The 25,533-nt window shown below is 43.1% G+C and overlaps 1 long non-coding RNA gene across 2 annotated transcripts in view; it reads left to right on the top strand.

Moving 5' to 3' along the window:
* The window catches only part of LOC144692753 (uncharacterized), a 103,668-nt gene that overhangs the window by 68,983 nt on the left and 9,152 nt on the right, over window positions 1-25,533 (top strand). The window contains exon 1 of one of the 2 annotated variants that reach the window (XR_013579383.1): window positions 17,332-17,735. The exons of the other annotated variant lie outside the window; for it this stretch is intronic. This is a non-coding gene — a long non-coding RNA (uncharacterized LOC144692753). Of the gene's footprint in view, window positions 1-17,331; window positions 17,736-25,533 lie in introns of those variants that run through there. 2 annotated transcript variants of the gene reach the window in all.

Genomic DNA, 25,533 nt, shown 5'->3' with positions numbered 1-25,533 from the left:
GGAGCACTGAAGAGCTTCGGCACCTGGGAATGTCTCAGGGTGTAAGTGTCATGGGAGCTGCCTGGGTACCTTGCACAGACTTGCAGAATCAGCATCCTGTGGTCACACACTATCTGCACGTTCATGGAGTGGAAGCCCTTCCTGTTGACAATGGCCCCTGGCTGACCCGCTAGCACCTTGATGGCCACATGTGTGCAGTCTTTAGCACCCTGGATGCGGGGAAACCCGGAAATTGCTGCAAACGTTCTGGCTCGCTCAGCTTGGCTGGCCTCATCCACACGGTAAAGAATAAATGTTATTTCCCGCCTGAACAGAGCTTCAGTCACCAGCTTGACATAACTGACGACAGCTGATTTTGACACTCCACAAAGATCCCGCACTGACCCCAGGAAAGAGCCGGAGGCATCGAAATTGAGGACCTTCAGAGCCACTGGCATGGGGTGCCCACCCACACAATCTGAGCTGATCTCAGGCCCAATCATCTGACAAATGGAGGTCATGGTCTCCCTTGAGAGGCGGAGCCTCCTTCGGCATTGCACCTCGGGCATATTGAGGTAGTTGCATCATTGCCTGTAAATCCTGACAGCAGGATAGTGGTGTTTTCTGTGGCCCCTTCTGCCTTGGACTTCCTGCTAGCCCTACGCCCCTTATGCCTGCACCTCTCCTCCCACAGGTCCCTTCCCTGAAAACTGCATGGGGAAACACAGCCTCCTCTCCCTTCTGCCCCTCTCTTCCTCCTCAGAGGAGGTTCCAGCAGCAGAGACCACAATCCCCATTACCAGGGTAAAGGAAGGCTGTCTGATACTTGGAAGGTTCCACATGGTCTGAATCCTCCAGGATCCTGGCAGACAGCAATGGGTCCTCAAATGAAACCTGGAAATGCTAAAAATGAAGCCCCGAACAGAGATGAAGCTGCCAAGTACCAATAAGCAACCAGCTGCAAATTATCTCCAAAACTCCTCGCTACTCACACTGGCAATGCTGCTGACCCTTTTTATCCTGTCCTTGGATAAGGTTTGTGAAAACGTTGGCTGGCCGCCTGCCCGTTTTGCCCGTGCGACGAGCAGAAAATCACATGGGCAATGAAAATTCACAGACAATTGGATTGTTAATGGCCTTAAGTGGCCTGTTAATTAATGGTGGGCACCACTCTAGCACCCGCGTGTGCCTGCTGAGTGAAATACCGCGTGAGTACGCAATGACGTTGGGACGCTCACATGACATCATCGTGCACTATTTTACTCCCGTTCAGGTCAGGTGCGCACCCACCCGCGGGACAAAAAATTCAGCCCTATAAAACATTTCCCTAACATGAAGAGGCTCCCGCCTGCTTTTGGTGGATGGCTCAGCTATTGAACTGCTATTGAATTTTGCAAGAGGAATATTGCAAAAGTGAGGATAACAGTTTCACTGCTACAATGGAGTAAATCAGTCAGCAACTTCCAACACCCACTTTTGCACAGTTAAATGCAGAAATCGGAAAGTTACTGTCAGAGCTAGTCCATTCCTCCAAAGTGATGGTGTGAATTTGGGGCAATTCCTACTAGTCTCCCACTATGAAAGCCATAAAAAGTTAATGCTGATGCATTCAGGAGCAAGTGATTTTTTAATGCCATGATACGTGATAATGACTAATAAATAGCCTCTCTGACCCTGAAAATTTAATTTTACAATTGTGGACTCTCATCCCGTCAGAAGTTAATTAGTGTTAGATATTCCATTTTTTAAAGACATGTTTTTTGTCTCTTTTATCTCTAGCTATCATTGAATCCCATCTCTCTTTTCCAATTTTTATGTTGCCTTCTCTATCTGGTGTATATCTAATTTATGTTGCCTGCATTGTACTTCATGGTTTAGACTCTGCATTGCCCAAAGGAAATTCTTCAATATGATTTTTTGACCTGCTCACAAATGTCACAGGTGCCTCATAGATGGTCATACACTGAATCAGACAGCAGATTTCAGCAAGTCCCCGCTCAAAAGCCCATGACATAAAGATGAATAGTGAGCATTGTTCCTTCACCACCGACTGCAATATTCAGGCCGTCATAAATATGCACTTTATTGCAATTTGTGAGCAGGGTAATTAATATCATATTTTAAAAACTTTTTTTCATGGGATGTGGGTGCCACTGGCAAGGCCAGCATTTGTTGTCCATCTCTAATTGCCCTTGAACCGACCTTGCTAGACCATTTCAGAGAGCATTTGAGAATCAACCACATTGCTGTTTGTCTGGAGTCACTGTAGGCCAGACCGGATAAGGATGGCAGATATCCTTCCTTAAAGGACATTAGTGAACCAGATGGGTTTTTACAACAATTGATGGGGCAGGATTTTTACCTCGTTAAGTGGGCGTGGTGGGCAGGTCTGGCAGGCAGGCCCAGGAGCGGCCGTGCAATGGCCTGCAGCACACGATCAGGCCCCAACCGTGATTTCACGTTGGCTGCTCAATTAGCCGCCAGCCAGCGTGAAACACGTGCTGATAACCTCAGCGCTGCCTGGGTGGGGGCAGGAGGAGCGTGAGAGCTGAAGTCTGCACATGTGCGGGGGTGCACTCAGTGAAAGCTCCCTGAAGTCACAGACCTGCCTCAGAGAGCTGAAGATTTTTAACATTAAAAATAAAGATTTCAAATATCAGGAAAACATGTCCCCACATGTGACTCTGTCACATGAACAGGGACAGGTTAAAAATGAGTTTTAAAAATTTTTTATTAATTTTTTATTTACTGTCCGAAACCTCATCCAGCCCGTCGATGAGGTTTCGTTAAAAATGCAATGGCCGCCTGGCCAATTTGCCTGCCCACCAACCGAAAGATTGGAAGGGCAGCCAAAAATTTAGTTTAATTAATTGATTAAGTGCCTTAATAGGCCTCTTAATTGTCGGCAGGTGTGCTGCCGCCTCCCGCATGCGCCCACTGAGAGTGCGCGATGACGTTGGGACACTCGCCTGACATCATCGCGCACTATTTTGCTTCTGTTCGGGTCAGGCATGCACCCACCCAACAAGGGAAAAGTTCTGCCCATGATAGTTTTTCCCGGTCACCATTACTGAGACTAGCTTTATTTAAGGATAGCACAGAGAATGCAACATTTGTTAACAAATTGTTCACATCTAGGATCTAGTTTAAATCTAGCAGACTAAAGGAATAAAATTCTTTGCACTACCTGCCATACATAAGAAGCCATTCAGTCTCTACCTCAGTTCCTAATGTACACCTGTCTATAGCACAGTTTTCTATAGCTTTGTACACATTGGCACCCGACTGCCAATCTCACTTAGTAAGAAGAGCAGAATGGCTAACATGGGAAATAAGGAGGGATAAAATCACCTTAGTGCAGTGGTAATTGCTTTCCAAAGGTTAAAACATATTAGAAGGAGAAGTAGAAGGAGATTTACTCCACTTGTGGACATGCTATACCTGTCCTGCAACACTGCCCTTAGGCTGTTTTAATCCTGTCCCAAGGTGTTCTATTCTCCATAACTGACAATCCTTAACTTGATAAGTAAGTAATATTTAATGTATGATGATAGGTATCTTATATAGGTTTTACTTGTGGAATCAAACCATAAATGGCCTTTAAATGCACCTTGTCAAATGCAAGCCTTCTTGATCTCCATATATGGTAGTTTCAAAACGCATAGTTCCCAAGTGAAAGGCTCACTTGATTTAGTATCTAGATATGGTAGAATAAAGCATGCTGATAATTGCTGAATTGGGACCGAAGTACAGCAACTTCAGGGCAGAAAAAGCAAACATCAGGATCTAATAAAATTAAATGTTGAAAACAAATCTTCAAAAGCAGTATTGAAGCTTTAAAGAAACAAAGCAATTAGGAATGCTGACTGTAAATGACATGGCTAATTCTTGCTATCAAAAATATTAATAACATTTTATTGCTTTTTTATATTTAGTCCTCATTTCATATTCATTTCTCCTCCCTTTTGGGAGACCCTGAAGCATGCATTATTCTCTCTATAAAAGGGGGAGAGAGAGAGAGAGACAGGTGGCCTATTTCCAGACCTCTGGCATTATTGAGTGCTAGAAAATGGATAATAGGCATCTTACCCACAAATTTTCTTTCCCTTCCTTCAGAACGACTCATGAATAGCTTTCTTTGGAAAGTGTGATTGAGATTGAAAACTCACTGTATAGTGACTTGTAAATGTTGTTCCATGTCGTCCATCTGTAGTGCTTCTCATTACACTAATCGACTATACGACCATGTCACCCCCGCCCACATTATTCTGTATAATTATCATAATATAAATTTTGAAAAGAAAAAGTGTTCCATTTGAAGAACCAGCACTGACACTGATGGTTGAAGTGATCTTTTTCTGGCACCTGGTTCCCCAAAAACTCAAATTTAAAATTTGCATTTGAATGCTTACTTTCCTCCCTATTGTTGAGGTCTCCTTAAGCCCTACAACCCTTCCCTCAAACTCTCTGTTCCCCTCACTATGACCTCCTGTGCAGGCACCCCTCGATTCACTTCACTACTTGTGGCTGTGCTTCCACTCACCTGAGCCCAACACTCTTAAATTATCCTCGTAAAACACTCCATCTTTCCACTTTCCCTCTCCTCCCTCCCTAATTCCCTCTAACTCTCCATTCCTTGTCCTTGTTTAAGATGCTTCTTGAAACCCCACTCTTTTTACCAATTTTTTCGTCACTCATCCTAATATCTCCTTCTTTGGCTCAGCATCTATTGTTATGATTATGACTTTCTGAAATACTTTAAGATGTTTTTCTATGTTAAAGATATTATATAAATGTGTTTACTGCTGAAGACTGATTTGTGAATCTTATCAGTAAAATGTCTGGGAATTAATAAAAATAACCTAACAGCTTTTTGAAAATTTATTTGCATTAACTTCAAGCCTTGTCTAATACAATCCATGTATACTTGATTTTTTAAAATATATTCGCTCTTAGGTTATGAGCATCACTGACAAGTCCAGCATTTATTGCCAGTTCCTAATTGGAGTGGTGACGAATCACTGCAGTCCATGTGATATTGGTACATACATAGGTTTTTGGACCAGGCAGAGGAAGTTATACAGTGTAGCCCAGAGAAGACCAACCTGATTATTGTTGCATGCTGCATTTTTCACACGTTTTTATGTGAAGGGATCAATGATAGAGCAGCCAAGTGAAGAAAGGCACCAGGAAACTGCCAAAGAAGATATGGTCAGACACAATGGAGCAGGATTGTCTCCTGAGTGATCATCAAACAAGATGTGACCTTTTTCTACTATAAAACCATAGACATTTACAACTTCAAAATCATTTATATTAAATTGTAACCGTTCACTGCTTTTCTATTCTACATACCTGTCTCAATCCTTTACAGATTTCCTTATTGTTTGCTAAACATCCTACCTCTGCATAGCCAGTTTTATCATATGTCAAAAACAGAAGTGGCCTGAGCCCTGAGGTACACCAATTCCATTTCTTCTCCAGCCGGAGTCTATTTATTTCCAACATTCCTAACCACTTGTGTTCAAATCCTATTCTTCCATTACTCTCATTAGCACCCATCAATACAACTTAATTTCTTCCCATGAATCTAAATTAGCCTCAGAATAAGACACATTATACCATTAGTTAATGCAACTTGTACTAACCTTAATGGTGTATGATGTAGGTGTAATTAATACAACTTACTCCCGTGCTCCCCTTTAGTCAAAGCATATGTATGTCTTCAATTTTCTAATTTTGTGCTCCTTCTATGTGATTCTCCAGTAGAAGGAGGAAGTGAGGTGGATGAACACTGCCTTTCAGCGTTGTAAGATCAGCCTGGGCATTGGTTTAGTGGATTATGTCCTGCTTACTATATGGAGTTGTTTATCAAGTGCCCTCTCCTGCTACTTGCTATAGACTCCTCTGTAGTGGATTTGTCAGCGCTTGTTCTCTCTCTTATAGGAGCGCGATGCTGGATGCAGTGGGGTGCTGCCCAAGACAGCACAGCCAGTTAAATCAGCCAATCCTCTTGTGCACCTGTGAAAGCAGAAAAAAAGCATATTTAACAATGCTTGTAGCCCTGTGAATCAAATCTGCACATAGCAAGAGGTTGCAGTGGATTACACTAAAACGCTGCAACGTGGGCCTGTATGTGAGGGAATGCTGCCTGTTTTATATTTATCTCCAATAGTAGTATTTCCATAGCCATCTCAAGTACTCCTACAACCCCATTTCCATTCCTATTGTTAAAAACTGGCAAAATACTAATTAAGTATCTTTGGCATTCCCTCATGCTCAAGTATAAGACACCCCCTCTTCACCCTAAGTGCCCTCACTTTTCCTTTGAATATTCCTTTTTTTTTATCCATTTATAAAAGCCCTTGCTAACTTCCTTTATATTTTATACAATTCTTAACCTCAATTCTTGCTTTCCTTCTTTGTATTCCTCTTGTGCCTCTTTCTTACATCTCACTTTTGGTCTAAGCCCCCCTATTTATCCAAGGGACCCCAGCCTTCGATAGACCCCCTTTTTATTTCTAATGTATTTGCCCGTACCCTAGCTACCTCAGATTTAAATATCTCTCACTGCTGTTTTGTTGTTTGATCTGCCATTTTTCTATCCAATTAATCTGTGCTAGGTTCACTGCCATTAGTTAATCTCCAATTGGATACCTTTATCTTGGAACCATTTTGAAATCAACTTTCAATATGATTACAATTAAATTGTGCTTGATATTTTGCAGATATTCTCCCACTTTCAGGTCCCCTATTTGTTCTACTTCTTTACAAAGAATTAAATCCAGCACCTTTTCCTTCCTTGATAGGCATGTTCTACACAAGTTAAGGGAACAAATCTAGAGATGCATTCCTAAAACCCCTCACTATTTTGACTACTGCGCCAAACCTCTCTAACTTGCCTATGATTTCTCAATTTCTTTCCCATTATTTTATTTTCTACAATGGGTTCCTAGTATCATACTGATTCTTTTTCATTATTAAAAACTTGGCGTTTTTATTCTGCCCTTAATTATAGTCAGGAGCACTTCTCAGTCTTACCCAAGTCTTACTACCAAAATATTTTATTTCGTCATCCTGATCATCAGTTTTACTTCAATTCGAATCTATTTTCTTTTTAACAGTTACAGTTATCACCTCCAATATAAAGATATTGTCTCAATAAAAAAAATGCATTCATATCTTCATATCAGACGCCAAAGTATTTTTTCTTCACTTTCACATGATGCCAAGTTCTAGATTCACTTGAGAGAAATGATATTGCAGTAATTTTGAGGTAATAATAACAATGAGGCTAACAATGTTCACCGTTATTATGGAGTAAATCAGGCAGCAACTTCTGGAGTCTGCATATGCGCAATTAAACAGAAGTTTCTATCTGAGTTAACCTGCTCCTCCTCAGGCTTCTCTGTAACAGTGCCTCGCCGAGAGACTTGGCATTGAAAAACATGTAAGAATGTGAAGTTACCTACAAGCTACCCACTAAACAGGTCACAAAAAGTTAGGACTGTTGCATTCAGGTGTAAGTGAATGTTTACTGGTGTGATAAGTTTAAATTACTGCCTCTCTGACACTGAAACTGTAATTTTGCGAGTGTGAAGTCTCATTCCTGCAGAATTTAATTGGTGTTGGGGAGATTTTTTAAAAAGTTAACTGTTCTTTCTGCCTCTTTTAACTCTCTCACTCTTAAATCCATCTTTCTTTTCCTCTCTTTATTTTGCTTTCTGTGCATGATTTTACAAGGTATTAAATCTAATTTACCTTCCTGGTTTATGTTCCTATTTTTGACTTTGCAGGCATGCATTTGAAGTCCTTGAATTAATGTTATCTTGACATCACATGGCCTAATAAGCTAATGCAATGCCAGGATCCCTAATTTGGAGAACAAGTTCTGGCAATAAATTTGTAGATCACTCTTCGAACAACAGGCCTTTTGGTGAAATATGGATCCTTCACTGATGTTATTTAAAGGAACAAGCACCCATATTGCAGATTTTCAAGAACTTTTTCTCTTGAAAAGTGTCTGGAAGTACTCTGGAGTGTTTTTGCAGGTGTTGTGATGGTTGCTTGGATTTTCTAGGGCATGCTTTCAAGGGGGACAGAAGAGTAAGTGGCCTGCCCATGCAAAGGTCGGAACATGTATGGGGGCAACAGTAGCGGTGCCTCTGGGTCTGCAGCATGACAGGGAGATGGAGCAGAGGCTGCAGAGAGGAGGAGCTCTGGGCGATGCCATCTGCCAATTTGGAGTTGGACTTCCCTCATGCCCCCATGACAATGACTGAAGACTGCCTCTCAGGCCAGTTAATGCATCCAGAATTCCAGAGTACGTGCCCATCAGTGCTATCCTGCATGGCACCTATCAAGGTCCTTACTTGAATCTTCTATAGTGTAAACTATCTGCTATCTCACTCTCACATCTCACTGGCAAATGAAACATCCTTTATCCTGCCCTGACTGCAGCCCTTCTCATATCAGATGTCTCACCATGTGCTGAACTTTGATGCTGGGTGTAAGCGTCAGATCAAGCAGCGAGGCCTTTTCATCAGTGCTGTGTTTTTGCTCTCCCTCTTACTCCTGGAGCTGCTGTGGCTGGGCTGACAGAAGTTCTCGGATGTCTAAAAGCAGGAACTCAGAAGAGGAAGGTTGGTGTGAGGGAAGGGAAGTGTAAGAAGCAAGAGGTCTATGGTCACACCAGCAGCAACTTGCACATCATGCCAGATATCAGGGTGAGGTGATATAGGAGTTGAGAAGGGGCATAAGACGAGAACGTACTGCCATCTGCAATGTTCTCAGCTTCTCAGCAATGCCACATGTCATGGCCCCTGTTGCATTCTGTGATGTGGAGAACCATCTTCTCCGTAGGGCTCTGGAGATACAGGCATCCTTGTCCCTTTTGATTCTATTTCCTTCTATTGTGTATCATCTTTTTTTGCAAGAGGTTGGGCATAATGGCAGTGATTGGGGTAATTACTCTTTGGATGATGTTCCTGTCGTAGCTGAAAGCTGGAGGTATTTGTAGGCAGCGAGAGGTGGGGTGTGAGGCTGGCAATATTGATAAGTGTGTAAGGGTGAGATTGAGTACCTGCATGTTAGGCATGAATCCTGAGTGGTAGGGATTGCTGCTTGTTGATGGGGGCATGATGCATTAAGCAGCATGAGACATTGGTGGTGTGAAACATAGAAATATTATGGTACAGAAGTAGGCCATATGGCCCATCGTGTCTGTGCCGGCTGAAAAAGAGTCATCCAGTCTAATCCTACCTTGCAGTTCCTGGTCTGTAGCCTTGTAAATTGAAGCACTTCAAATGCATATGCAACTATTTTTTAACTGTGTTGAGGATTTTTATCTCTACCAGCCTTTCAGGTAGTGAGTTCCAGACCCCCATCACCCTCTGGGTGAACAGCTTACTCCTTAACTCCACTCTAATCCCTCTACCAATTATTTTAAATCTAAGCTTCCTGATACTGAAGTAGTCCATTCCCGCAGCAAAATCTGGACAATTTTAAGACTTGGGTTGATAAGTGGCAAGTAACTTTCATGCCACACAAGTGCCAGGCAAAGGCCATCTCCAACAAGAGAGAGTCTAACCATCTCACCTTGACGTTTAATGGCATTACCAATCACTGATTCCCCACGATCAACAATGGGTTACAATGGACCAGAAAGCTAACTGGGCCAGCCATATGCATACTGCAGCTACAAGAGCAGATCAGAGGCTGGGAATCCTGCAGTAAGTAACTCACCTCCTGACCCCTCAAACCCTGTCCATCATCTACAAGGTACAAGTCAGGACTGTGATGGAATTCCCTCCATTTGCCTGGATGACCACAGCTCCAACAACACTCAAGAATCTCAGCATAATCCAAGACAAAGAAACCTGCTTGATCGGCACCCCATTCACCAGCTTAAACATTCACGCCCTCCACCACTGATGCACAGTGACAGTGTGTGTACCATGGACTGTACAACATGCACTGCAGCAACTCAGCAAGACTCTGTTGACAGCACCTTCCAAACCCACAATGTCCAGAGGGAAGGGTAGCAGACTCATTGGAACACCACCACCTGCAAGTTCCCTTCAAAGCCACACACTGTCCTGACTTGGAATTATATCAGCATTCCTTCACTCTCACCGGGTTAAAATCCTTGAAGTCCCTTTGTAACAGCACTATGGGTGTACCTACACCAGATGTATTGCAGCAGCCCAACAACACAGCTCACCATCACCTTCTCAAAGGCAATTATGAATGAATGGCAAACACTGGATTTGCCAGCGATGCTCAAATCCCATAAAATAATTTTAAAATATTGACCTCTCTCTGAGGGAAACAGGGTCCTTCCTTTCCACTCTATCCAGGCCCCTCATAATTATATACACCTCAATTAAATCTCACCACTGTTCCAAAGAAAACAACCACAGCCAATGCAATCTTTCCTCAAAGCTAAAATCCTTCCCCCTTCCTGGTATTATCATTGTAAGTCTTCTCTGTACCCTCACTAGAGCAATCACATCCTTCTTGTAGTGCAGTGACCCAAACTGAACCAGTTCTCTCACTGAGGCCTAACTAGCATTTTATACAGTTCCAGCATAACCTCCCTCCTTTTATGCTCTATGACTCGGCCAATAAAGGAAAACACCACATATGCCTTCTTAACTATATTCTTTACCTGTCCTGTTACCTTCAGGGATAGGTAGACGTGCATTTCAAGGTCCCTCTGTTCCTCCATACATCTTAAATCCAACCATTTTTTGTGTAGTCCCTTGTTTTGCTTGCCCTTCTGAAATGCATTACCTCACATTTCTCTGGACCAAATTCCATTTCCCACTTTTCTGCCCACCTGATCACTCCATTGATGTCTTCCTGCAGTCTATAGCTTCCTTTCTTGCCATCAACTCCATACTGGCTAGCGCCACAATCATTCAGGTGAGATTACTACATGAATTTTGTGACATTCCCCACCTCGACCTGAAAGAGTAACCATGACACCCGTTACCAAAAACTGCGGCAGATGAATTTCTAGCTGTTCATTTTTTTCTCTAATAGGTGATAGCAATGCATTTAGGAGATCCTTAAAAATGTTCAACTCTGACAGAAGTAAAATACTGCGGATGCTGGAAATCTGAAATAAAAACAGAAAGTGCTGGAAATACTCAGTAGGTCAGGCAGTATCTGTGGAAAGAAACAGATACAGATGTGCCCCCACTTATATTGCCAATGAATTATTATCTATTATAGACAGAAAACCATGGCATTAAGCCCATAATTTCCAAATATGAGTTCCTGGCACTGCACTGGACTGGAAGCGAGCATTTGGAATATTAGCCCTTTTGTGCTATATTTAACTTGTAAATAAACCTGATCACATATGTTTAACCAATACATATGCAGTTAGGATGATATTCTATGAAGACTTCCTCAGAATCAACCACTGGTAGGTGCAAGAAAGTCTGCAAATATGGTTGGTGGCATCTTGGCATGTGCAGTCAATCAAACTTCGCTGGTTAATGTGCAATATTCATCAGACTAAATTCCTTTTATCTCTATTGTCTATAAATGAATTCTAACTCTTTGTATATTACTATCAGACGGCATAATTTCTCTTCATAAGTTGCCCCTAATTACATCCAGAAGAATGTGATGGGATACATCAGCCACTTGGGTCATTCCCTTAATCGCACTCCGCACTCTCCTAACAAAAGATAAGGGCCCCAAGTTTTGTCTCTTCAGACTTCAATGGAAATAAAAATTGTGAGAGATGTAAACCAGGCTGTCGATCTGTTATCACCCACTTTACACTATCACAGAAATTCTAAATCTACTCCATTGTCTGAGTAAAAACTCAGGATGCAGATGAATAGCCATTCCAAGCTTCCATTAATACCTCCATATGTCATGCCTGCCACAGAATTCATTAATATGCCTGAGAGAATTCATAGTCACAAAGCACAGTTTAAGACAATTATTCTATTCAAGGATCTGTTTCATGTTTAAAAAGAACTAAAGACCTCTGGGATGGTTCAAGAGCAGAGGTTAAAGGCATTATGTCATCAGGAATTTCTTTCTTGCAAGCCAAAAATTCCTGTTGATAAACAGAGAATAAATTCGGATTATTGAAGGTGATGATGGAAATTCAATCTGTAGCCATGTGGAAAGAAAAGATTTCCTGCCATATCCTACAATTCGTCTTTCTTTATTCCATCTTCATTAACGCTAAGGGCAAATGACGGTCTAAGTCACTTGCTATTTCAGAGCCATCATCCTTCCCATTCTCTCTCAGCCACCAGGTGGTGCAATTACTTACTGAGGTGGTACAGGCTTCCTTCCTGATTCCAGGGGGCTGGATTTTGCAGTTCCCCACTGGGCGTGTTCTCAGCGGTGGGGGGCACGTAAAATACAAAGAGTGGGAAGCCCACCACCTTCCCGCACACACTGAGTTGTCCCCCATAACATGCGTGCCAAAGTGGGCAGCCTGCCCGCCATATTAAAATACATAATTAAGGGTCAATTGAGTTTGCTAACAAGCCGATTGACCCATATAATATACTGCCCATGCCATAATTGGCATGGGCAGGTGAGCGGGAGTGGGCAGGCTATTTTTTAAAAACATTTTTGTAAAGTCTGGAAGGGAGGGGTGGGTCACATCATTCGCGGGGTGCCCTTTGTGCATCTTGGACACCCTCCCCCCAAGATGTTCCCCTTCCCCTTTGTTCCTGACTACCTGACCTCCAAAGCGCATCATCCTGACCCCCCCCACATCAGATCCCTCCCTGTCCAAGACTCCTGACTTACCTGGGAGTGGGTGCCATGGCTGCCTTCTTCGTGGGCCTGCTTGCAGTCCCAGCAGCACCCACTGCACGGATGTGGCACTGGTGGGACTGCTAGAGCTGCTGGCCAATCTGATTGGCCGGCAGCTCTCAAGGGCGGGACTTCCTCCCACTGAGGGGCGAAGTCCCACTGTTGGCCTATTCAGCCTGCCTGCAGTGTGCTATGGCTGCAGGGCGGGCTTCTTTTCTGTGCGTCAACTGCCAGCCGATTCTTGCAACGAGCTGGCAAGCAGCCCGACCCCTCTCCCCCTCCGCCGTAAAATCCAGCCCTAGCTGAAAATCCCATTCAATTGCACATGGAGGATAGCTGAGTCATCCAAGGCTGAGATTGGAGCTCAGTCCTTTGGATGGGAGCTAAGCCACACAGCAGGGGTCACCTGTACCATTTACTCAATAACAACTTTTCGAACAATGCATGAAGTCTATATCTTTTTGGCCTGGAATTTCATTCCAAAACTAGAAAATAGGGCACAACTGGGCAGTGAGGCAAATTGTCACATTTCTACCTGAGGTCAGTTTTCCTGAGCTATCTCTACCATGATCACTGCCAGGTACCACTTTCCCATGCAAATACATAAATGCCGGTGCAGAGATGGGGTCCGGCAATTAAGCTGCAGCTCTCCCACCAACCACAGAGATTGGCAAGAGCAAGGTTGCTGTAGTCTCTGGGGTCTCTGAATGCCAGCAGCGGACACACTTGTGATCATGCCAGAAATCCTTCCTGAATACCAAATAAACGCTGACCAAAGAAAATGGGTCATTGTTCTGGTGCAGTCAAAATCCTACTACATTGCTACTCTACCAGGTAACGGAGAGTCCAGCCCTTAAGTTCTCCAAAAGGTGCACTGCCCTTCTTGACTGCCATTCTGATAACAATTTGGATCTTTCCGACACTACGGACCCCCATCTTTCCCTGCCCACATTGCAACCCTCCTAGGGTTACATAGCAGTTTTTTCTTTGACGTTACTGCTGTGAAGCACCTAGGAATGTTAAAGGCACTATATAAATGCAAATTGTTGCTGTTTTACACAACCTGTAAATATAGTATGGTTTCAATCTCACCTTTACCTGATGCCTGTGTTTACCACTACATGTGTGACAAATGACATGGTCTGTCTCAGCCTACAGGAAGAATCCTACAGCTGTGCAGAGCACTGTGTGACACTGGGGTGGAGAATTTCTTAGCCTCTTCACACATTCCCACTGTCAGTTATAGGATTCAGATGGAGAGTTCATCAGGAAACCAAAAATATGTGCATGAGGAGGGTACAATATTAAAACATACCAAGCAATGTAAAGCTTTGGCTTTCAAAGGGTTGCTAACCTACTTTCAAATGATTCTTGGTATTTCAGAAACTTGTTTTGTTCTTAAATAAGAAAGTCTGTTGTTTGCATGTGAAGTGTTTTGTTTTTGCTGGCAGAATAAAAGAACAAATATCCTCATGACTATACTGACTGCAGAACTCCTGTGGGTTTTTCCACATACCTGCTTCAAGGCCCTGGTTCTAGCTCTGCATGAAGCTTGTGACTTGCTTGATTCTAGGGGTAGTCATTCATAGTTTCATGCCAACTACTCTCATCATTCCAGATAATGCAAACCTTGTGCTTTTCTCTCCTGAATATACTTTACCTAATTCCCTCAGACCATTCCCTGATCTCCAAATCAGGATATATTCTGCAAACTGTACCATAGGTTAATTCTTAAGTGCATTGTCAAGAGGTCATTTGCTGTTTGCATGGATCTGAATATCTAAATGATAGCAATGACTAGCATGGATGTATTAAAATCTGTGGCTGAATCTGAATTTTGGATCACGAGTATAAATAAAAGAAATGAATAGCATTTATGCATTGACACAGCCACTTGACTTTTTGGTATATTTACATTTTATGTCTCAATCACACGTATGCTCTGATCAGAATCTATAAATAATGGTACTATTTTATGAAAGTTTTGGCCCTGATATTATTTTGTAGACATGTCAGGGAATAGGGTGCATGCAATATTGCATGGGAAACACTAAAATAAGTTCAGCATCTGTCAGTGGCTTTTTAACACAGCCAGATCACTATCATTTTACTTCCAGGCTTGGCATCCAATGTGTGGAAGCGGGAGTAACATAGGAACATAGCAACAGGAGTAGGCCTTTCAGCCCATTGAGCCTGCTCCACCATTCAGTTAGATCGTGGCTGATCATCTACATCAATGTCACTTTCCCGCACTATCTCCATTGATGTCATTAGTTTCCAGAAATTATCGATTTCTATCTTGAACATGCTCAATGATTGAGCTTCCACAGCCCTCTGGAGTAGAGAATCCCAAAGATTCACCACCTTCTGAGTGAAGAAATTCCTCCTCATCTCAGTGTTAAATAGTCCACTCCTTATCCTGAGATTATGTTCCCTGGTTTTAGACTCACCAGCCAGGGTAAATATCTTATCTACATCGACCCTGTCAAGCCCTGTTTCAATGGGGAGTGATGATAACATTATCCCATTTAAAAGAACAATTCAAAGATAGAATTTGAAGGAATTTGGAATTTGCAAGAGAGGAGCAACCATGGTGGTTGCAGCTTGAGTCACAGTTCAATGACACCTCATTTAATGTGCTGCTGCGGTTTGTGAGGAGCCAGGGAGGAACTCTACCCCAGCAATGAGTGGGAAGAAAACGGCTGTTGACACCAAGAAGTCATGGTTGGAGGTTGTCCATTGCACCACATTCCTGGATTTAGGGCAGGAAATGCTTTAATGATCTAACTGAGTAAATGTCAGAACAGTTACACATTCCCCTACCTCCAGTTCTGCAAAACATCCCACCCCCTCACTTTGTCTTGTCAAGCCTACTCCATCACATCACACCACAAAACCACTTATTTGGCAAGTGTAGCCGTCTTTCTGTTTCGTATCCAACCTATCCATCCACCGCTTGCATTTCACTCTCATGCTCATGCCTCTCCCTGTTACTCGCACTCATCAAATCCATTGGGTGAACACAACATTACACTCACTCACAGGTCTGTTCTTTCCTCATTACATGAGAGCACAGAACATTAAGTAGAGTGAGAGAGCTGGAGGAACCCTTCCTTTCATCTCATAACTAGCAACTGCAGAGGATGAGGCTGTGGCGTTCAATGGAGCTTCAATGCCCCTGGCCATTGGAGATAGGGAGACAGGAAGCGCTTTGATTGACCTGGTGACGCATTTAAATACCAGTGACCCTCAAGTCATGCAGCACTCAGTCATGTTGACTAGATTTTAACAGTGAATGAAATATGATCATCTTCATAATGATAAGTTGCAACATTTTTACCGCGCCAGTACTCATTCCTGTCCGTTTTCTCTCACAGGGCCTCACACATGCAGCAGAAGTCAGTGGTGGTATCAGGTGATAATTTCTTAAAGGAGTTGATTCCTTCTCAAAGTGTACCATCATATTACTCATGCGTACTATGATACTCACTGGTGACTCACACTTCAGAAGTGAGCAGACAGTGATGGCAAGGGCAGCTGTGGGGAGCCAATACATCAGAGGCCACAGCCTTCTCCAAGCTCTTTTTGGCTGGACACAGGTGCTGTACCCTGGGGCTTTTGATAAAAAGGAGAATCATTGGGCAGCAGCAGAGAATGTAGTACAAGCCTTCCAAGCACACTGACCAGGATTACAGAGAGAATGGAGGAGCATCAAGCACTAGTGCATTGGTGTCACAGGGCATGCATTTTTCCATGGGTTGTGTGACCAGCTCCATGGAACATTAAACACTGCAATTAAAGCCAATTAGGAATGGGCAATAAATGCTGATCTTACCACCCCCATCCCACTAACAAAAAGACAAAAACTCAAAGCACTTTTGCTTCCCCCTGTTGCCCCCCACCCCCGCCCCCTCCCCTCCCATCAGCCACCCAAAAATCTAAGCCTTGCTGCTGCAAAATGTTGTGCAGAGTGCAGCACATCATAACCCTCCTGGAGCCACTTGCTTGCACATTCTGAAGGATGTCTCCAGATCTGTCTAAACATCTGAAGCGTATCTTCAGCATGCTGATGGCTTGCTTGATCACTCCTCTGGTGGTCATATGCCATTCATTGTAACTCTTTTGGACTTTATTTGTTGGGTGCCTAATGGGTGTCATTGACCAAGTTTGAAGTGTATATCCATAGTCTCCTACCAGCCTCTACTTAAGTATGCTTGCAGGTTTGAAGATGTCAGGGAACTTGGACTGTCAGAGAATGAAAGCATTGTGGCAGCACACTGTGAATCTTGCACACATCTGCGTAAATATCTTTTTTTGTTTGCACATTCATGGAGTGCAAGACCTTGTGCTTGACCTCCTGGTTATTATGGGGATACTCAAATTGCCACAATGTGCAGTCAATGATGCCCTGCAACTGTGGCAAGCCAGCCAGAGATGCAAACCCAAGCACAAGCTCATTCTTATTAGCATCATCATAGGAAAAGTTTGCACAATTGCCAGCCCTAGCAAACAACCCATCAGTCACCTGCCTTTTGCATTTATGGACTGCTGGCTTTGAGTTCCTGGATATGTTCCTGGCCAAGCCCTGGAAGGATCCAGAGGCAAAAATGTTGGGAAACTGTAATAACTTTGACAGTTACTGGTAATGTGTGACCACCACGGAGTGGGTCTTCTTCTAGCAGGCTGCAGATGTCTGTCACCACTGTATGTGACAACCTGAGATTCCTGAAAGTCTGTTGTTCAACTGTTCTCTCATTAGTAGGCTGCTGCTGCTGCTGCTGCTGCTGTTGTTGATGTCGTGGCTGGTCACATTGGTCCTCATCCAAGGTCCAATCTATGGCAATCAAAGCACCACCCATCCTGATGTGATTCAGAAAACCCCCCAAAGCATGAAAAGTAAACTCTCAGTGAAATTATTGTGAACAAGCCATTTTCCACTAGCAAGTAAAAGATCAGCTGTAAGTAAGAAGCCTTTAATGCAATATTTCCATGAGTTTGAATCAGTCCCCTCAATTGCCATTGTGTTCTTGCTTTGCTTTTGCTAATATTTCAGGAAGCCTTGAAAACCTGTGGATGTGTCATTAAATTTGAAAGTGAGTTAAAATCCCACTTATTTAAGAACAAAACAAGTAAAATTAAATGGGCATTCCATTGTTGTGACTGACCGTCCCATTTTAACTAGGTTGCACGTTTCAATTTGTTGCCACAATTACTTATTGAGGACATTTTCTGGTCTTGAAAATTTTGTACAGGGTGGAATTTGAAACTACTCTCAGTCTCAGGGCAGAATTTTACGCTCATTGGACAGGCTCGGAGGGGCCGAGTAGGAGCGGCCGGGAAGCCAATTAAGGCCCGCCCAGCGTGAAAAGCATGCTGCAGCGCTCAGTGCTGCCTGTGTGGGGAGGGAGAGGAGGGCCAGCATGCAAGTTCGCGGGTGCGCACAGGAAAAGCTCCCTGAGACACAGAGGAGATGAAGACTTTGAACAATGAAAATAAAGAATTTAAAAATGTTTATAACATCTCATAACAGAATCACAAGAGGGGACATGTTAGAAATTAGTTTGAAAAAAAATTTTTTTTTAAATCACTGAACGAAACCTCATCCCGCCCGTGGATGAGGTTTCGCAAAAAGTCCAAAGGCCGCTTGGCCTTTTCACCTGCCCGCCAACCATAGGTTGCTCGGGCAGTGAAAAATTTAATTTAGTTGGCACTTCAATAGCCTCAATAGTCGGTGGGCATGCTGCTGACTCCTGCGCGTGCGTCGATTTAAATATCACGCGAGTGTGCGATGACATCTGGATGCTCGCCCGACGTCATCGAGCATCATTTGACGCTTGCTCGGGTCAGGCGTGTGCCTGCCTGACGAGAGTAAAATCCTGGCCTCTGAGATTTTAGGCCATTCTATAACCCTGCTCCTAATATTTGTAATACAACTATTAAATTAAGATGCATTAAATGCAGTGAAGACAAATATCTACTTTAGGGTCAAGTTAAGCAACAGATGGTGCTGTTTAGAACTTACAGATAAACTGGTTCCAATTTCACATAGCATATGTAAAACTTGCCATCTTGTTTGTTATAGTTATGGCTAAACTTTGAAATATGAATTGAGTGGTGGATGAGGTGCTGATCTGATTTATTTACTTCTAAGATTCTGGAATTTTGTTTAGCATACACAATGGGACTAATGTTGCAGACAGGGAGTGGGCCATTGTATTCACCAGGAGTTTATAATCAATACCAAAGGTAGAACAAACTAAGATGTCTAAGTTCACTAGTTCCAAATATGAGCTTGCAGCAGAGACCACCACCTGGTGATGAAGTTGCAATCAGGCTTGGGCTGATGACCTGGGCAATATTCAGGCTTGGGCTGATGAGTGGCAAGTAACATTCGTACCACACAAGTGCCAGGTAATGACCATCTCCAACAAGAAGAATTTAAACATCTACCCTTGACATTCAATGGCACTGCCATCACTGGATCCCCTATTATCAACATCCTGGGGAGTTATCATTGACCAGAAACTGAATTGGACAAGGCCTACTGTGGCTACAAGAGCAGGTCAGAGGCTGGGAATTCTGTGGCGAGTAACTCACACCCAGGGCAGAATTTTATGTTCCCCCACCAATGGTTTTGTAGGCAGTGCGGTGACCGTAAAATTTTTCGGAAGGCCTTCCCACCGGATTCCTGCCTGCCCTGGCCTATCCACAATTTTACGCTGGGTCAGGCAAGGTCTAGACAGGCCCATTTGTTCCGCCCCTAAAAAGGTCTGACCCCTGTGGAGACTGCCCCCCACCACCCATTTCCTCTCCAATGATACCACAACCTCCCACTGTCCAACCTACAGTTCCAGCCCTGAAACCCCTGAAACTCACCTGGTCCTGGACTCCCAGGGCTTAGGCTCTGGGGACTGCTTCAGTCCCAGTCCTGTTCACCACAGCTTCTGGTGCTGCTGGGACGAGAGGGGTGCCGCCCAACCAGGTTGGCCAGTAGCTCTCTGTGGTGGGACCTCTCCCGACTGAGGGGTGGAAGCTCCGTCTCCAGCCAATTAACTCTTGTTGGAGCGTGAAATGGCTGCGGGGCAGGCAGTACAGTATTGGTGGGAATGTGTGATCCGCTGACTCCTTGGATGGCAGGAAGCGAAACTCTGCAATCCAAGATATCCTGGTACTTGATTCCACCATCTACAAGGGGGAGACAGTGGTGTCACTGGATTGATAATCCAGAGGCCCAGGCTAATGATCTTGGGAGACTCCATCATGTTGGAATCTAAATTCAATTAACTAATAAATTCCATTGATTAAATAAAAAGCTTAGAAATGGGAACCATGAACCGATTGTCATAAAAACTCATCTGGTTCATTGATGTTCATTAAGGAAATCTGCTGTCCTTACCTGGCCTGGTCTATATGTGACTCCAGATCCAGACTCTTAACTGCCCTCTGAATTGGCCTAGCAAGCCACACAGTCCAAGGAAAATTGGAGACGGGCAATGAATGCCGGCCTTGCCAGCGATGCCTGCATCCCATGAAAGAATATTAAAAAAGTCAGGAGTGTGATGGAATACTCCCCACTTGCCTGGATGAATGCAGCTCCAACAGCACTCCAACAGGAGATCGATGCCAACCAGGACAAAGCAGCCCACTTGATTGGCACCTTATCCACCATCTTAAACATTAATATATAGATAAAAACAAAAAGCTAAAAGCTACTGCGGATGCTGGAAATCCAAAACAAAAACAGAATTACCTGGAAAAACTCAGCAGGTCTGGCAGCATCGGTAGAGAAGAAAACAGTTGACGTTTCGAGTCCTCATGATCCTTCGGCAGAACTGAAGTATAGTTAGGAGAGAGGTGAAATATAAGCTGGTCTAAGGTGGGGGGCGGGGGGAGAGAGAAGTTGAGGGTGGGGTGGTTGTAGGGATAAGCAAGCAGTGATAGGAGCAGATAATCAAAAGATGTCACAGACAAAAGGATCAAAGAGGTGTTGAAGGTGGTGATATTAACTAAGAAAAGTGCTAATTAAGAATGGATGGCTTCGGTGCTGCTTCATGCTCTCGTCGGGACCTGAAAAAATTTATTAATTTTGCTTCCAATCTCCACCCCTCCATCATTTTCACATGGTCCATCTCTGACACTTCTCTTCCCTTCCTTGACCTCTCTGTCTCAATTTCTGATGATAGACTGTCCACCAATATCCATTACAAGCCTACCGACTCCCACAGCTACCTAGACTACAGCTCCTCACACCCCGTTTCCTGTAAGGACTCCATCCCATTCTCTCAGTTCCTTCGCCTCCGTCGCATCTGTTCTGATGACGCTACCTTCAAAAACAGCTCCTCTGACATGTCCTCCTTCTTCCTTAACCGAGGTTTTCCACCCACAGTCGTTGACAGGGCCCTCAACCGTGTCTGGCCCATATCCCGCGCATCCGCCCTCACGCCTTCTCCTCCCTCCCAGAAACATGATAGGGTCCCCCTTGTCCTCACTTATCACCCCACCAGCCTCCGCATTCAAAGGATCATCCTCCGCCATTTCCACCAACTCCAGCATGATGCCACCACCAAACACATCTTCCCTTCACCCCCCCTGGCGGCATTCCGTAGGGATCGTTCCCTCCGGGACACCCTGGTCCACTCCTCCATCACCCCCTACTCCTCAACCCCCACCTATGGCACCTCCCCATGCCCACGCAGAAGATGCAACACCTGCCCCTTCACTTCCTCTCTCCTCACCGTCCAAGGGCCCAAACACTCCTTTCAAGTGAAGCAGCATTTCACTTGCATTTCCCCTAACTTAGTCTACTGCATTCGTTGCTCCCAATGCGGTCTCCTCTACATTGGAGAGACCAAACGCAAACTGGGCGACCGCTTTGCAGAACACCTGCGGTCTGTCCACAAGAAAGACCCAAACCTCCCTGTCGCTTGCCATTTTAACACTCCACTCTGTTCTCTTGCCCACATGTCTGTCCTTGGCTTGCTGCATTGTTCCAGTGAAGCCCAACGCAAACTGGAGGAACAGCACCTCATCTTCCGACTAGGCACTTTACAGCCTTCCGGGCTGAATATTGAATTCAACAACTTTAGATCTTAAACTCCCCCTCCCCCCATCCCCACCCCGTTTCTTCCCCCTCTCTTTCTTTTCAATAATTTATATAGATTCTTCTTTTCCCACCTATTTCCATTATTTTTAAATCTACAACTAACACTTTGTTAGTCTTTCCACCCCAACCCCACTAGAGCTGTACCTTGAGTATCCTGCCATCCATTCTTAATTAGCACTTTTCTTAGATAATATCACCACCTTCAACACCTCTTTGATCCTTTTGTCTGTGACATCTTTTGATTATCTGCTCCTATCACTGCTTGCTTATCCCCAGAACCACCCCACCCTCAACTTCTCTCTCCCCCCGCCCCCCACCTTAGACCAGCTTATATTTCACCTCTCTCCTAACTATACTTCAGTTCTACCGAAGGGTCATGAGGACTCGAAACGTCAACTGTTTTCTTCTCCACCGATGCTGCCAGACCTGCTGAGTTTTTCCAGGTAATTCTGTTTTATCTTAAACATTAACTCCTTCCACCACTGACGCACAGTGGCAGCAGTGTGTGCCATATACAAGCTGCATTGCAGCAACTCACCAAGCTTCCTTTGACAGTACCTTCCAAACCTTTGACCTCTACCACTTGGAAGGACAAGGGCAGCAGATGCATGGGGTACCACCACCTGCAAGTTCCCCTCCTAGTAACACACCGTTCTGACTTGGAACTACATTGCTGTTCCTTCACTGTCGCTGCTTCGAAATTCTGGGACTCTCTTCCTAACAGCAGCTTTGGTTGCATGCAGCAATCATTTAAAAATTTATAAATTTGTGGATGACACCAAACTGGGTGGGTATGGTGGAGAATGTTTAATACTAAGGTGTGCAACAAATTACAGGAGGACATTAATAAACTTGCAGAATTGGCAAATAATTGGCAAATTATGTTTAACACAGATAATTGTGAGGTAGTACATTTTGGTAGGAAGAATAGGGAGGTCACTTATTATTTAGAAGTAATTATTTACTTATTATTGAGTCCAGGTGGGGTAGGGGAACAAAGGAGTCTCAGAGTACAAATCCACCAATCACGAAAAGTTGCAACACAGGTTAGCAAGGCCATATGAAAACACAAACCAAGCTTTATTTCTGGAGAGCTAGAATAGAAAAGTAGGGAAGTTATGCAAAACTTGTATTGAACCTTGGTTAGACCACACTTAGACCATATGTAGTTCTGTTTGCCATATTATAAAAAGGATATGGAGACACTGGAGAGGGTGCAGAGAAGATCCACAAAGGATGATACCAGAAATATGTGGGTATGCATGTCAGGAAAGGATGAACTGTTTGGGTTTCTTTTCCTTTGGAAGAAAGGCTCTTGGTGACCTAATAGAGGTCTTCAAGTTATGAAAGATATTGATAGTTGATACAGAGAAAATGTTTCTATTTGTGGGGAAGAGCATAACTATAGACACGTCATTATAAGGTAGTCTCCAAGAAATCCAATAGGATATTCAGAAGAAACTTCTTTCCCCACAGAGTATTGAGAATGAGGAACTCACTACAAATGGAGTGGTTGAAGCTGATATTTTAAGGGCCAACTAGACAAACATATCAGGTAGATGGGAGGAGGTGCGAGTAGACCATAAACACCGTCATGGACTGGTTGGGCTGAATGGCCTGTTTTTGTGCTGTATAACCTATGTAAGCCTATGTAATCCTGTGCAGCAGGCAGCACAAGTTAACATGCTGCATGCAGTGAATAGACGTGGATTATTTATGTACTTCAATCCCCTCACCTATTTTCGTGGGCTAGCCAATTTTTTCCCCCTCCATACCATCAACCTGATACCAAGACTTGCAAGTCTATATTAGTTTCCCTCTCCTTTATGATATTAATTTTAATAATTGAGTCATATTCTACTTACAACAAGGTCCTGAAGGAGTCAGGGTTCCAGTGGATTCTCCAAACCTTTCCAATGTTCAGTCCTTCCAATAAATAATGCTTATTCTCCAAGAACTATAATACAGTCCTTTTGGTACAATACTTGAAACCTCCCCTGATGGATGGCCTATGCTTTCAGTTTGATAATGCAGGACTCATGAAATTTTTACTTTAGGCCTTCCTGGCAAACACACTACAGGCTTCTACTTGCTCTTGCTCTGGAGCTTATTAAATGCTCTAGACTTCTTCCAGTAAAAGAACTTAAAAGGTGAAGTCTACAAAATTGCAGTGAGCACATGTAGTTTGCACTTCAGAACTGTTTAATTCAATCTCCTTTCTATCTTTGAACGATTCTGCAAACTTCTGCTTTCAATTGAATTGGTAATCAGTTCATTTATTTTTTGAGAAATCCAACTGAGTCCAAATTCACTGCTCTATTGTTTATCTAAACCATAGGTTAACAATTTTATGTGAGAAATATTTACAGATATTTAGTTCAGGATCTGACAGATGGAAAGTACGAGGTCTCAGTGACAGATCAGAGATATCAAGCAGCCTTTTATACTTAGACATGACTGGACATACAGGGAAAACTTTCAGGCGATATTTGTATAGCCTAGTTTATCAATGGCACAACCTGACCTCCAGTTCAATGTTCTGACATTAGTGGCGAGAGCTTATTGTTGTTTTGGGGATATTATGTAAATCAGAGGTGATAAAGTCCAAAAACGCTTTGCTGCTGAGTAATTTTCTTATTTTTGAATAAATAGCTATGGAACTTCAGAGCAATGATGTGAGGTTGGGTTTTAATATCATTTTAATGTTCCTTTTCACCAGAGTAGATAATTCTTGCAGCTCTGTTTCACATTTTGGGTGTTAATAAAAAAACCTGAATGCTGCTGCTTGCAAGTTCAAGTGTTTTAGTCAGTCTATAGTGCCAGAAGCAGAAAATAGCTTTGGCAGAGACCATGCTTTCCACCAGTGCTGAGCTTTACCATACACCTTTACAAAATTGAAAGCGCTTTTATTATACCTTGGCTTGGCTTTCAGTTTGATAGAAAATTCAACTAATTCAGTACCTGAATCAAGGCCAGTTTTATAACCTAGAGTAAATATAGATGCTTTGATTTTAATTTCAACTAAGTAAAGCAAACAAAAGAAAATTGATCACAAATATTTTTATTCAGAAAGTTAGGACTGGAAAAACATATTTAATTACACTTTAGCTGAATGCTGTATTTAAAGGGACAAGAATAAAACCTGTATCAGCTATTAAATAAGTATTTAAGTGCACAATCTCTGCACTTTTCTGTATGTTTTCATCACATTATTTATATGGAGAATAAAAGCTGACTGGGAGTGTGGTATAGGAGTTTGAATGATTGGATAAGTCAGAAGATTGAACCTGAGTTTATTAGTCACACGGTCCAAATTTCCATAATTATAACCTTGAAGGCACTCACACTATCTTTTGTTTTTATAAAAAATACATGTGTCTCTGTTTCTGAGGTTTCCTATTGAAGTTTTAAGTTTAGTGTTCATTTCTTCCAATATTTTCCATAAACTGATTTTATGTTAACATCTACTAAATGGAGCATTTTGTGCCATACAATATTCTCCTGTATTTTCTTTAATTGCATTCCTACAGATCAGCACACGAAAATACTTCCTCTAGAATTTTCCATTTACTGATGCCATTTACTCTACTTCTAGTAGTCCAAGGGATATTATGTGTTGTCCTTTATTATTGGTAGCATCTTACTTTGCATTG

Source organism: Cetorhinus maximus, chromosome 17 (assembly GCF_964194155.1).
Source record: "Cetorhinus maximus chromosome 17, sCetMax3.hap1.1, whole genome shotgun sequence".
Lineage (NCBI taxonomy): Eukaryota > Metazoa > Chordata > Chondrichthyes > Lamniformes > Cetorhinidae > Cetorhinus > Cetorhinus maximus.
The sequence above is the reverse complement of the archived record's forward strand: the minus strand, read 5'-3'. Positions and strand labels throughout refer to the sequence as shown.